This window comes from Bubalus kerabau, chromosome 19, assembly GCF_029407905.1.
Source record: "Bubalus kerabau isolate K-KA32 ecotype Philippines breed swamp buffalo chromosome 19, PCC_UOA_SB_1v2, whole genome shotgun sequence".
Taxonomy (NCBI): domain Eukaryota; kingdom Metazoa; phylum Chordata; class Mammalia; order Artiodactyla; family Bovidae; genus Bubalus; species Bubalus kerabau.
The window spans coordinates 17,996,862-18,012,448 of record NC_073642.1 but is presented as its reverse complement, the minus strand read 5'-3'; the positions used below and the strand labels follow the sequence as shown (position 1 = coordinate 18,012,448).

The 15,587-nt window shown below is 41.4% G+C and overlaps 1 protein-coding gene across 1 annotated transcript in view; it reads right to left on the bottom strand.

The window, feature by feature from the left end:
* The window catches only part of AGBL1 (AGBL carboxypeptidase 1), a 261,724-nt gene that overhangs the window by 59,122 nt on the left and 187,015 nt on the right, over window positions 1-15,587 (bottom strand). The window lies entirely within an intron of this gene.

The following is a 15,587-nucleotide window of genomic DNA, read 5'->3' as shown; positions in this document are numbered from 1 at the left end:
CACCATGTCTGCTCTAACCTCCTGCCTGATTTTGTGAGGGTTTTTTGATTCTCACTTCCTTCTGTATCCTCACCCAATTCCTTATTGCTCCTAAACTCATTTTAAAGACGAGAACTAAATTTTTGCCAGGTATAAATACACTAGCCACTAAACATTCTAATAGTTAAACAAGTCATTTTCTCCCTAATTATTCAAATCATTAGTTAAATATTTAACTATGAGTTTATGGCTTTTCTTCCCTTAAAGAGTAATATTTTTGAAGGTATAAACTATGTCTCTAATTCTATACAAAGAAAGACAAAACTGAATAACCTCAAGAACCCCTAAATAACAAGGAATAAAAGATACAGAGAAATAAACTATTAATTGCCCAATCATATTACTATTATCATCAGTTAAAACAAACAAAATCCCCTCTGTCAACAGCCAACGAGATGCAGGTTTAAGGGGCATATATATTCATGCACTTTTATTGACTATGGTGAGAGCACATTACTTCTCTTTGTAGATCCTTTTTATTTGGGGGATAACATTCAGCTTTTTATTTTTTTTTAATTTAAGCAGGTATCTTGAACATATTCCAGGAGCTGCAGGAGGCATTGAGTAGAAAAAGCTGAATCTATTACAGTTCTTGTTCTGTAAAAGACCAAAGCGCTTGTCGGCCGTGACAAACATTCAAGCTAATAATGACAAGCAAGCTAATGGAGGTGTAAATAAAGCACCAAAAATAGGTCTGTCTGAGAGAGGGAAAGACATTTCCAGAGATGTGATGCTATTTATTTATACTGGGTCCTGCAGAATAATTATCATCTAACTTGAGAGAAATAGCATGGCAACCCACTCCAGTATTCTTGCCTGGAGAATCCCATGAGCAGAGGAGCCAGGCGCTCAATAGTCCAGGGGGGTCACAAAGAGTAGGACACAACTGAGCAACCAAGCACAACTTGAGAGAGAAGGTGAGGAAGGGTCTTCTAAGCAAAGAAAAAGACACGTGCAAAGAACACAGAGGAAACACAACCAGTTTCCTGTTGTGTTTTCATTGTTTTTACCAGTCTGTGAAAACAACCAGTTTTTACAAATGGTGCTTTCAAGAATCAAGAAAAGCCATGAGTGGCTGAAGCAAAGGACTGGAAACGGTAGCTCATGAATTTAGAAATTAGGCTGGTGTCAAACTAATAATATCCCTCCTCATACATTTTATTTTGGGTTTGGAGTTTATACTGTTTGATCAGTTCTCAGTCATGAAGTCAGTGTCTCACTGATATGCTATGATCTGTAATGAGATCTATTGAAGAATCACTGGTTATTAATAAAAGTGCAAATGTTTGCTTGTTTTATGTATAGATATACATAATATATAGAAATAGATATAGATACAGATACAGATATATTCACATTATATATGTATATGTGTGTGTGTGTGTACACAGGTGCTCAGTTGTGTCCAACTCTTTGCAACCCCATGGACTATAGCCCACCCTGCTCCTCTGTACATGAAATTTTCCAGGCAAGTATACTGGAAGTTGCCATTTCCTACTCCAGGGAATCTTCCCAACACAAGAATCAAAACTGGACCTATTGAGTTTCCTGCATTAGCAGGCAGATTCTTTACTGCTGTGCCGCCTGGGAAGCCCTATATGTATACATGCTGCTGCTGCTGCTAAGTCGCTTCAGTCATGCCCGACTCTGTGCGACCCCATAGGTGGCAGCCCACCAGGCTCCTCTGTCCATGGGATTCTCCAGGCAAGAATACTGGAGTGGGTTGCCATTTCCTTCTCCAATGCATGCATGCATGCTAAGTCGCTTCAGTCGTGTCCGACTCTGGGTGACCCTATGGACAGCAGCCCACCAGGCTCCTCTATCCATGGGATTCTCTAGGCAAGAATAACAGAGTGGGTTTTCATTTTCTTCTCCAATCATAGATATATATATACATATGTTCACAATGTATATATCACAAAAAATGTTGGTTACTTGTCCAATAAGCTTTAGTCCCCTTCTTTCCTACTACCAGACCCCTGGTTTCAGGGGAGGTTAAAAAAGTGCCCAGATCAAAACACCCAGCTTCACGAATCCTCTTAGAGGTAGGAATGGCCATGTGACAGGAGTGAGACCAGTGAGATGTAAATAGCAGCCAGAGGGTAAGTCTTTCTGGAAAAAGGGATTAGAGAGCATAGTTTCACCTGGCAAATGCCTTCTTAGATTTCTGTCTCTTTTATTTGTCTCTTCTTCCTTCCTTGAACATAGATCTGACACTTTAAGGTGAGGAAGCCAATTAGAGAAACCAAGTCACATGAGAAGATGGTAACCATAAAGGTAGAAAAAGCCTGGGTTCTTGAAAAACCCCTTAAGCAGCTATCCTGCACCTTCAGTAGCTTCTTCAATGCTTCCAGATGTTTGAGACCAATAAACCCCTATTTGACTGGGCAAGTGTAATCACATATTTGTTATATTTTGTTAGACTCTAGTTCAATTTATATGAATAAAAGAACAGGTTTAAAATCATCTTTATAATATGGTTACCTTGAATAGCACAGACTAATTCCAAATAGGAAAAGGAGTACGTCAAGGCTGTATATTGTCATCCTGCTTATTTAACTTATATGCAGAGTACATCATGAGAAACGCTGGAGTGGAAGAAGCACAAGCTGGAATCAAGATTGCTGGGAGAAATATCAATAACCTCAGATATGCAGATGACACCACCCTTATGGCAGAAAATGAAGAGAAACTAAAAAGCCTCTTGATGAAAGTGAAAGTGGAGAGTGAAAAAGTTGGCTTAAAGCTCAACATTCAGGAAACGAAGATCATGGCATCCGGTCCCATCACTTCATGGCAAATAGATAGGGAAACAGTGGAAACAGTGTCAGAATTTATTTTTGGGGGCTCCAAAATCACTGCAGATGGTGATTGCAGCCATGAAATTAAAAGACGCTTACTCCTTGGAAGGAAAGTTATGACCGACCTAGATAGCATATTCAAAAGCAGAGACATTACTTTGCCAACAAAGATCTGTCTAGTCAAGGCTATGGTTTTTCCAGTGGTCATGTATGGATGTGAGAATTGGACTGTGAAGAAAGCTGAGCACCGAAGAATTGATGCTTCTGAACTGTGGTGTTGGAGAAGACTCTTGAGAGTCCCTTGGACTGCAAGGAGATCCAACCAGTCCATTCTGAAGGAGATCAGCCCTGGGATTTCTTTGGAAGGAATGATGCTAAAGCTGAAACTCCAGTACTTTGGCCACCTCATGTGAAGAGTTGACTCATTTGAAAAGACTCTGATGCTGGGAGGGATTGGGGGCAAGAGGAAGAGGGGACAACAGAGGATGAGATGGCTGGATGGCATCACTGACTCGATGGATGTGAGTTTGAGTGAACTCTGGGAGTTGGTGATGGACAGGGAGGCCCGGCGTGCTGTGATTCGTGGGGTTGCAAAGAGTCGGACACAACTGAGCAACTGAACTGAACTGAAGTGTGTTTTCTGGACTGGGGAGAAAAGAGGGACACAAAGAGTTGTAATGAGAATATTTACTAGTTGTGTCCCAGAAATAAACAGTTGAGAATGTCTACGTTAAGAAATTGAGAGTAAATGATGGCTTTTCAACAGGAGCAAGACATACCAAAGATTGTGCTTCAAAAAAATCCTGATGTTTCTATAGACAGTACATTTGTTTAGTCACAGACAGTACAGCCTACTGGAGTAGAGCACAACTTTTATTTTTTCAACTTTTTTTTATATTGGACTATAGCTGATCAACAATGCTGTGATAGTTTCAGGTGCCCAGAAGAGTGACTCAGCCACACATATACAAGTAACTATAAATACACACATGTACCCCAAACTCCCCTCCCATCCAGGCTGCCACATAACACTGAGCAGAGTTCTCAGTGATTCTTTGTTGGTTATCCATTTTATGTAGAGCAGTGTGTACATATCGATCCCAAACTCCGTAAGTATCCCTTCCCCCCATCCTTCCCTGCTGGCAACCATAAGTTCAGAGAACAACTTCAAGAGCTGTATTTCCAGAGTTCGAATTCCAGCCCCACCATGTTCTGTCTGAGATGAATTATGTAAGTTTCTGAATAAACTGAGTTTTGGACTGGATGTTCTGCATGTTAGACTACCAATTTGCGAACTGGAATGTATTAAGTAAGTGTATGGGTTGGGGGTGGTATACAATCAGCTGGTTAGCACAGTTGAAGTTAGTTGAAGGTCAACTTTCCCACTATATCATTTGATCACAATTACTTTTCACTCCTTCCAAAGCAAGCTGTATTGACATGCCAATAAAAAGCTTATTGAGAAATAAAGAGGCTTGATGAATCTGTACTCTATCAGTGGCCTATTTTCAGTTCTATAATTCCATATCACTCTCTGTGGTTTTTGAACTATGCTCATTTACAGTATATTAAACAATAGTAAGTGTTCCCAGTCCATCAAGAAGAAGTAAAAAAAAAAAAAAAAAAAGCTCAAGCTCTTGTAAATTTTCAACATCAATTGGATCCTCTCATTGTCTGGGCAAGTTGAGTCCCATTGCATGATAACCAGTACAATTAGTGCATTATAGTCAATAGGTCAAATGCAGCTCTTGCAAGGAAATATCAGTGATGTTTCTCTTCTTTGGAGAGTCAAGTTTATAATTCAATAGATTGTCATATGCCACAAAACCTAAGAGGCTGTCCTAAAGAAGCAAACAGGGAAACTATGGGTTCTCACGAAGACATTAGTATAAGCAGCAGTTTAGCCATTTCTAGTAGATTTTCCTCTCTTCCTTTCTGTAATTCTAGGCAATTTTGCATTCATATTGGTGAGTTCAACCTATGGGACCGTTCAGTTGTAGCAGCAAATGGTGCCCCAGAGAACCCATAATAGACAACAGCTGTAAACAGTATGCGACACACATACTACGTGTTTTTTCTTGTAATTGAAAATTTAAGATTTAATAACTCGTCTCTGCTTAGGAGAGAGCAAAGAGTATAGGGTATACATCTTTTATTTTTTTCTCTGCAATTTAAAAAATCTATTCTGGAGTCCATGAAGATCTACAGCAGAGTCATAGTTTGGCATACTGTAATTCTTAAAGTCACATATTAAATTTATGTCAGTGGCAATGACATCTGTTAGAGAACTGTACAATCCTAAGAGATACCAGGCTCACGGCCAATGAAAAACTGAGAAAGAACCAAAGACATGTGTGATGTGAACCCAACTATATAAATATTCATTCATTTATTCCTTCTTTCTTTTAGTGGTATTAATAAGCTCCTACTGGCACTCTATAAGGGTCTTGAGATTCCAAAAGAAATGATTTTTGCCCTCAGGGAACTAATAATAGTCTGGTGAGAAAGACAGGAAAACAGATAATCGTGATCTTATGTAATCAGGGGAAACTGTCAAAACATTTCCAAAGCACAGAGGAATGCTCATTATGACGTTATTTACAGTAATGCGAGCACCTGGAAGTCACTTAATGTGCATCCACAGGAAATTAGTTAAGGAAACGATATATAAAGCAGAATACTATGTAGCCATTAAAAATGGCCCATAGTTCTCTTTCTTTTGATATTAGAGGGTTCAGTTCAGTTCAGTCGCTCAGTCGTGTCCAACTCTTTGCGACCCCATGAATCGCAGCGTGCCAGGCCTCCCTGTCCATCACCAACTCCTGGAGTTCACTCAAACTTACATCCATCAAGTCGGTGATGCCATCCAGCCATCTCATCCTCTGTAGTCCCCTTTTCCTCCTGCCCTCAATCCCTCCCAGCATCAGACTCTTTTCCAATGAGTCAACTCTTCGCATGAGGTGGCCAAAGTACTGGAGTTTCAGCTTCAGCATCATTCCCTCCAAAGAAATCCCAGGGCTGATCTCCTTTAGAATGGACTGGTTGGATCTCCTTGCAGTCCAAGGGACTCTCAAGAGTCTTCTCCAACACCACAGTTCAAAAGCATCAATTCTTCGGCGCTCAGCCTTCTTCACAGTCCAACTCTCACATCCATACATGACCACAGGAAAAACCACAGCCTTGACTAGATGGACCTTTGTTGGCAACCTGTCACATAATGATGATTGAAAGCAATATAGGTGAGATACCTGAATTGTAATGGATCCTATCTGTGTTTAATTGTATTAATAGATACTTAAAGGCATCTGTACACGGAGACAAATCTGTGAGTGGAGGCCATTGAGTCATTCTTATGTCCTCTTTATCCTGACCTAATGTGTCTGTCTCTCCAGAAAATAACAATCATATGTAAGTTTTCATAGAGGCAAAATATTTGTCAATATTTCCAATTTTTCAATATATTCTAAAATATTTTCCAATAGTAAAACACAGAAGAGAAAATTTTTTAAAAAATAAATGAATTTTCACAGAAGAGGTGACATTTGATCTGGTTCATCCCATTTTAATTGGAGTTTGACAGATGAAGAAAAGAAAGGACGGAGATGATGGACTTTCCTGGTGATCCAGAGGCTGGGACACCATACTTCTACCACAAGAGGGTTTCCCAGGTGGCTCAGTGGGTAAAGAAACAACCTACAATGCAGAAGACTTTGGTTTGACCCCTTGGTCCGGTAGGTCCCCTGGGGGAGGGCATGGCAATCCACTCCAGGATTCTTGCCTGGAGAATCCCATGGACAGAGAAGCCTTGCAGGCTACAGTCCGTGGGGTCACAAAGAGTCAGACAGGACTAAAGCAACTGAGCACTCGTACACACATGCAGGGAACTAAGATTCCCCATTCTGCATGGTGTGGTCAAAAAAAAATCAGTAAAATACTTTTAAAAGAAAAAAGAAAAGAAAGGTGGGAGATGATAGGAAAAGAATAAGTTGATATAGTTGCAAAATAACAATGTCATAAAGCACATAGTGTGTGAAGAAAAGCGATGTCATTTTATGTGACTGAAGCAATAGCTATATAGAAGATAAGAGTGATGCTATAAGCTAAATCTGTACCCGATTCTTTTAAACAGGTCTTTTAGCCAGGCTAAGGAGTAATTTTACAGGCTATGGAAGCACCATGAAAAATCATTCTACAATGGTGTGATTAGACGGGGACTTTTCTTGGAGCTAAAGATGGCAGGAGAAATAGCAAAAAAGCGCATATTGTGATATTAAGGTCAAGTCAGCTAATGTGACCTTAACTCTGGAAGAGAGTGGATAAAAATGGCCTGACTGAAGGGCAAGGGGGTGAAGAAAGAGACCAGAAAACAAATGGAAAAGAAAATGATATCATTTATATGCATAATCTTTTAAAAATGATATAAATGGACTTATTTACAAAAAAGAGACAGACTCACAGACTTACAAAACAAACTTATGGTCTCCAAAGGGGAAAGGTAGGAGAAGGGAGGGATAAATGGGAATTTGGGATTGACATGTACACATCACGACATTTAAAATAGTTAACCAACAAGCCTACTGTATAGCAAAGGGAAATCTGCTCAATATTCTGTAATAGCCTAAATGGGAAAGAATTTGAAAAAGAATAGATACATGTGTATGTACATCTGAAACACTGCTGTACACCTGAAACTAACATGGCATTGTTAACCAACCAGTTAACCAATCAGCTCAGTTCAGTTGCTCAGTCATGTCCGACTCTTTGCGACCCCATGAACTGCAGCACTCCAGGCCTCCCTGTCCATCACCAACTCCCGGAGTCCACCCAAACTCATGTTCATTGAGTCGGTGATGCCATCCAGCCAGCTCATCCTCTGTTGTCCCCTTTTCCTCCTTCCTCAATCTTTCCCAACAGCAGGGTCTTTTCAAATGAGTCAGCTCTCTGCATCAGGCAGCCAAAATATTGGAGTTTCAGCTTCAACATCAGTCCTTCCAATGGATATTCAGGACTGATCTCCTTTAGAATGGACTGGTTGGATCTCCTTGCAGTCCAAGGGACACTCAAGAGTCTTCTCCAACACCACAGTTCAAAAGCATCAGTTCTTCAGTGCTCAGTTTTCTTTATGGTCCAACTCTCACATCCATACATGACCACTGGAAAAACCATAGCCTTGACTAGACGGACCTTTGTTGACAAAGTAATGTCCCTGCTTTTTAATATGCTGTCTAGGTTGGTCATAAATTTCCTTCCAAGGAGTAAGCGTCTTTTAATTTCATGGCTGCCAGCACCATCTGCACTGATTTTGGAGCCCCCAAAAAATAAAATCAGCCACTGTTTCCACTGTTTTCCCATCTATTTGCCATGAAGTGATGGGACCAGATGCCATGATCTTAGTTTTCTGAATGTTGACTTTAAGCCAACTTTTTCACTCTCCTCTTTCACTTTCATCAAGAGGCTCTTTAGTTCTTCTTCACTTTCTGCCATAAGGGTGGTGTCATCTGCATATCTGAGGTTATTGACTATACTTCAATATAAAATAAAAACTAAAAAAGAAAATCTCAATGAAAGAAGATTCTGAGAAAGAAAATTTGAAAAGAGTTTGATGGAAAAAATTATATAGTATATAGAATATACATGATACTAAAGTTAACCACCAAAGATAGCATGCTATGAACGTTTTCTGTGTTATGTGCTTTTCACTAATATATATTGAAGTTCTTTCTAGATCAATATAGAAAGATTTTTCTACCTCTCTTTTTTAATTAGCTGCATGTAGGGTATTGTTCTTTACAGCATCAAACTTTACTTTCAAAACCAGATGCATCCACAGATGAGCATGGTTTTCACTTTGGTCCAGCCTCTTCATTCTTTCTAGAGTTATTTTCCCACTCTTTCTCAGTAGCATACTGGACATATTGGACCATACCAACCTGGGGTAGGTGTCCAGTGTCATATATTTTTGCCTTTTCATACTCTTGGTGGGATTCTCAAGGCAAGAATTCTGAAGCAATTTTCCATTTTCTTCTCCAGTGGACCACATTTTGTCAGAACTCTCCACCATGACCGGACCATCTTAGGCAGCCCTGCAGGGCATGACTCATACCTTCATTGAGTTACACAAGGCTATAAATCCATGTGATCATTTTGGTTAGCTTTCTGTGGTTGTAGCTTTTGTTCTGGAGGCCATGGGATTATAGTTCTTGCTTCTTCTGTCTGCCCTCTGATGGATGAGAAAGAGGCTTGTGAAAGCTTCCTGATAGGGGGGACTGGCTCTGGGGAAAAACTGGGTCTTGCTCTGGTGGGCAGGGCAATGCTCAGAAAATCTTTAATCCAACTGTCTGCTGATGGGTGGGGCTATGCTCCATCCCTGTTAGTTGTTTGGCCTGAGGTGAACCAGTCCTGGAGGTTACAGGCTCCATGGTCTATTGGCAACCTTCAAAAAGGACTTATGCCAACATGCCCTTCCCTGGTAGCTCAGCTGGTAAAGAATCCACCTGCAATGCAGGAGGCCCCAGTTCAATACCTGGGTCGGGAAAATTCTCTGGAGATGGGATAGGCTACCCACTCCAGTATTCTTGGCCTTCCCTGGAGGCTCAGACAGTAAAGAATCCACCTGCAATGTGGGAGACCTAGGTTTGATCCCTGATCTGCCTGCCCTAGAGGAGGACATGGAAACCCACTCCAGCATTCTTGCCTGGAGAACCCCAAGGACAGAGGAGCCTGGGGGGCTACAGTCCATGGGGCCACAAAGAGTCAGACACAACTGAGCGACTAAGCACATGCCAACACGCACCTCCCAGGACTGCTGGTGCCAGTGGCCCTGACCCTGCGGCGGGCCACTTCTGACCCACAGCTCTGCAGAAGACACTTAAATATTCACAGGTAGGTCTGGCTCAGTCTTTTGTGGGCTTTCCCCTGGGTTCTGGTGGACATGAAATTTTGTTCATGCCTTCTAAGAGTCTTGGTTTCTCCCAGTCCTGTGGAAGTCCTATAATCAAATCCCAATGTCATTCAAAGTCAGATTCCCTGGGGATTCCCTTTGCCAGATCCCCAGGTTAGGAAGTCTGATGTGGGGCCTAAAACCTTCACAGAAGTGCAAGAACTTCTTTGGTATTCTTCAGTCTGTGGGTCACCCACCCTGCAGGTATGGGATTTGATTATAACATGATTATGCCCCTCCTTCATCCTCCTTACAGGTTCCCCTTTGTCCATGGACAGGTTTATTTAACTTTTATACAGAGTAGCAAGGTGCTGGGCTGAAAGACTCACAGCTGGAATCAAGATTGCCAGGAGAAATCAACAACCTCATATGTGAAGATGATACAACTCTAATGGCAAAAAGCAAAGACGGACTAAAGAGCCTCTTGATAAGGGTAAAAGAGGAGAATGGAAAAAAGCTAGCTTAAAACTCAACATTAAAAATAACTAAGATCATGGCATCCAATCCCATCAATCCATGGCAAATAGATGGAGAAAAATGGAAACACTGACAGATTTTCTATTCTTGAGCTCCTAAATCACTGCAGACACTCTGACTGCAACCACAAAATTAAAAGACGCTTGCTCCTTGGAATAAAAGCTATGACAAACCTAGACAGCATATTAAAAAGCAGAGACATCACTTTGTCAAAAAAAAAAAAAGGTCCATATAGTGAAAGCTATGGTTTTTCGAGTACTTGTGAGAGTTGCACCATACCGAAGGCTGAGCATCAAAGAATTGTGGCTTTTGAATTGTAGTGCTGGAGAAGACTCTTGAGAGTCCTTTGGACTGCAAGGAGATCAAACTAGTCAGTCCTAAAAGAAATCAACCCTGAATATCCATTGGAAGGACTGATGCTGAAGCTGAAGCTCCAGTACTCTGGCCACCTGATGCGAAGAGCTGACTCATTAGAAAAGACCCTGATGCTGGGAAAGATTGAGGGCAGGAGGAGAAGGGGACAACAGAGGATGAGTTGGTTGGATGGCATCACTGAGTCGATGGACATGAGTTTGAGCAACCTCTGGGAGATAGTGAAGGACAGGGAAGCCTGGCATACTGCAGTCCATGGGGTGCAGAGTCAGACATGACTCAGAGACTGAGCAACAAGACATCACTTTATATTAAACTGACTGATTTTTTTCAAGGTGTATCAACTTTACACTCCTGAGAGCCAATCAATTTGATTATAATATATGTCATTTCTGTAATTCTAGATTTGTTATTTTTTCCCTCAGGATTTGTGCATCTATGTCCCATGAGAGCCTGTAATTTTTCTTTCTTGTAATGTCCTTTATAGACTTAGAGGCCAATGTATGATGAGTTGGAAGCCATTACCACTTTTTCATGTCTGTGGAAGATTTTCGAAGTTTAGAAGTATTTCTTTCTTAATTTTATTTTAGAATTTTTCAGTGAAGCCATGAGCCTAGATCTTTTTTTCCTCTGAAGATTTAAATAACAACTCAAATTATACAATAACAAAACCAAATCATTAAAAATCATTGGAGGAAAATGTAGGTGTTCTGAAACAAAACCCAATGTTCTTTTCATTTGACCATATATTATTCTGTTTGTATACTCAAGAGGAAGGCTGAAATTAATCCTCTTGAAATAAAACACAATGATATATTGATATGAAAACAAGCACCATGTCCATTTTGAGTTAGACGAGCTGGGTTTGGGGCCCAGTCTGCATCCTACTAACTGAACATATTAGGAAAGATTGAATTCTTCTGAAATCTAAGTCCCTGACCTATAAAATCAGACTCTCTCAGGTCTTTGCAACACTAAATTCAATGATTATCAATGGCAATGTGAAATATTATAGGTAAAAAAATAAAACTTTTTGGCCAGTGGTTTCAATCTCCTTTGATCCTATTATATTCTCCTATATTATTTTAAGAGAGAGCCTAACAAGAAGTGAAATTACAGGGAATTTCATCTGTCTTTATTTTTCTCTTTCTCGAATATTCAGATGCAAGTGCTAATTAGTAGAGAAGTCAAAAGTCAGGTATTGGTAGAAAAAATAGAGAGCAGGTAATCAGTGCTAATAATAAGTTTCTGAACAATCAAGTGTGAACTGGATCTCCCTCGCTGCTCCTGATTATCGGGGCACAATTCCTTTCCAGATGAGCAGGGTCTACTTTTTACATGCCTTCTTTTACAAACACTTGAGGGGGCGGGAGGGGAGGTGGGCATGGGGCATGCAGGACCTTAGTTATGTAACCAGAGGTTGAAGCCGTGCTCCCTCCACCGGAAGCACAGAGTCCTGACCACTGAACACCAAGAAGTCCATACAAACTCCTAAGCTACCGGTTTTCTGGCCCATATGCCGTGAGAACACACAACTGACCAGACTTCTGTTTCCAAACTTGTCTCATTTGGGGTTGCTCCAAATGGTGAGGTTAAAAACTTCAGTTCATCCCAACCAATCATCTGCATCCCCACTCTCCTCTGGGGCAAGAAAGTGAAAAGTGAAAGTCTCTCAGTCGTGTCCGACTCTTTGTGACCCCCATGGACGATACAGTCCATGGAATTCTCCAGGCCCGAATACTGGAGTGGCCTCAGATCTTATCCCTCGCAGAACTCTGCACTCTGTCTTCCTCTCAAAGCTTGAGAAATGATCTCCTGACCACAGAATGAAAGGTAAACAGCCTGAGACACTGGCTTCTTTCTGTAAAGAGATTTCTTATTTCTCGGCAGAAATACAAGGGCTCCTGTACTGACAGAAGGAGGAGAGAGGATGCTCATGCGCCCCCACGGCCACTGCCTCACTGAGGATCTGGGGGGCAGCAGGGAGGAAGCTGTGGAGCAAAGGCTGACCTCAGAAAAGGTTTGCTCTGTGCACACGTGTGCAGTCACTTCAGTCATGTCCAACTCTGTGACCCTATGGACTGTAGCCCACCAGGCTCCCCTGTCCATTGGATTGCTCAGCCAAGAATACTGAAGTGGGTCGCCATGCCCTTCTCCAGGAGAATCTTCCCAACTGAGGAATCAAACCCATGTCTCTTATTTCTTCTGCTAGCAGGCAAGTTCTTTACCACTAGCTCCACCTGGGAAGCCCCATTGTGGTTTAGTTGCTAAGTCGGGTCAGACTCTTTGCAACCCATGGATGGTAGCCTGCCAAGTTCCTCTGTCCATGGGATTTCCCAGGCAAGAAAACTAGAGTGGATTGTCATCTCCTCCAGGGGATTGTCCCGACCCAGGAATTGAACCTGTGTTTCCTGTGTCTCCTGCATTGGGAGGCAGGTTCTTTACCACTGAGCCACCAGAGAAGCCCATAATTAACTGTAATTAACCTCTAATTAACCTCTCTATGCCCAGTTGTTTCACAATATATTTTACTAATTCTTGCAGAATCCATTCATTCAACAAGTATTTATTGAGCCCTTATGATGCGCCAGGCATTATAATACAAATTGGAGCTATAACAAGGCAGGAGTCAAAGTTGAGTCATCAGGAGCTTACTTTCTGGTAGGGAAGGCAAACAGTAACATCCTCTAAGTAATATGAAGAAAATTAAGGCAAAGGAGGCAACAGAGAATTTAGAGAAGGGATGGAGGTCATTCATATGTAGGGGGTTTATTGTATTAACTTGAACAATACACCCCTGGACCCTCTTTCAAGTCTAACTGATACTGTTCACCATGCTGCTGCTGCTGCTAAGTCGCTTCAGTAGTGTCCAACTCTGTGTGACCCCAGAGACAGCAGCCCACCAGGCTCCCCCGTCCCTGGGATTCTCCAGGCAAGAACACTGGAGTGGGTTGCCATTCCCTTCTCCAATGCATGAAAGTGAAAAGTGAAAGTGAAGTCGCTCAGTCGTGTCCGACTCCTAGCAACCCCATAGACTGCAGCCTACCAGGCTCCTCCATCCATGGGATTTTCCAGGCAAGAGTACTGGAATTGTTCACCATACTCAGTGGTAAAAGTAAATACATTCCAATGTAATATAGTTGAGACATTAATAAAATGAATAAAAGAATAAGCCCCCCACACACACACACTCACAAAACATTGTTTAATTGCCTTCTTTCTCATGAAACAAATCCAATCTTGAACTATTACAAACCCATATTTCTTTGCAAAGGGCAATCTCACTTTCTTATTTTGACTATATCTAGTCTTGCCTATCGCTGACTGTAAGAAAGCAGGTTTGGATAATGTATAAATGAAAAGAAAATCAGGAAATCTATTCCTGGGCAATTTTCAGATAACCAAGAGGAAGTGGTGTAATGGAGGCTGAGATAACAATTTTAGACTCTGCATAAATAAGAGCAAATTCCTGCATTTCCTCATATGTGTCAAATTGTACAGATTTTTTTCTAGAGATTTTGTTATACTATAATATGCTGGAAATAAAAATAATACATCTGTGCTATAATGATACATAATATATACAGTATCATAATACAGTATTTAGATTGGGTTTAAGAAATTTACTACCCACAGAAGCAACAGTCACTTGGGAGAAGTGAGTAATCGCATCAGGAAAATTGCAGACAGATGCTACTACATCTCCAAACCCCCACCAACCCATCAGCTGATCTCAGTTAGGGATGCTCACATTTCTGCCTGGGATGTACTGGCTCACTGGTACCCCAGGACGCTGGCTCCTTTGCCTCTGGCCTCCTTAATAGAATTAATTCTGTCCAGAGGAAAGCTTTATAATTCCCTCAAGCACCACAAGGTCCCAGGAGGGCTGTGTCACCTACAGACCACTGATGGTGAGGTCAAATCACTACCAGCTGTTTCTGAAAGAATGTTTTTAAAGATACAGCCGAAATTCCAGCAATCTTCAGCCAGAGCTCTCTGGGCATCACAATAACCTCGAGAAGCCTAAATAAACGAACTGAGTTGGAAGGAGACCTTTTCCAGCTCAGTAAAGATACATCCAACACAGCTCACCTTGTTACACTAGATTACATCTCATCAGGTTGAGGCATATTATAAAGCACTGAAAGATACAGATACAAATCTTGAAGAAAGAGATTAAAGAACTATTGCTTTGCTCAGAAAACATTGAAATATCCTAGTGAATAATTCTGCTCCCAGATCACATACAATGGGTCTCTCGCTTTGCTCTTACCCATATTATTTGCCTGATCGTATTTGAAAGAGAAAAGAATTCAAAGTCCCTGAGGGTGCAGGTGCTCTGTTCTGAAGACAGTTTTTTCCATAAGCAAAGCGTCTGCCCCTGTGTTACCATAAACTGTTAGGAAATCTTATTGAGAGATACTATTAGGCGTCTGTGAAGAAGGGAAGGGAAGTGAAAAAAGGAGTATTTCCTGCCATATCAATAAACAAGGATGTTACAGTCATCAACTATTTCAATCCTCCAGGGCGCTCAGGAAGAATACCTGCAAGATCTAGCAGCCATAGGGCTGCAGCCACTCCCTACAGTGAGCCCTGAGGAACTCAGGATGTGAAAATACAGGATACCGGCCCAGATAGCGGAGATATATATGAAAGGAATGATTTCAGTGAGCTCAGACTCTCGCATTTTCCCTCACATAGAAAAGTGCTTGTTGTTTTGCTGTCTAGTCCCTAAGTGGTATCCGACTTTTGTGACCCCATGAACTGTAGCCCACCAGGCTTATCTGTCCATGGAATTTTCCAGGCAAGAACACTGGAGCAGTTTGCCATTTCCTTCTCCATGGGATCTTCCTGACCCAGGGATCGAACTCCCTTCTCTTGTATCGCCTGCATTGGCAGGAAGATTCTTTACCGCTGAGTCACCAGGAAAGAAATTCCTTAATTTGAGATGTCTGGTT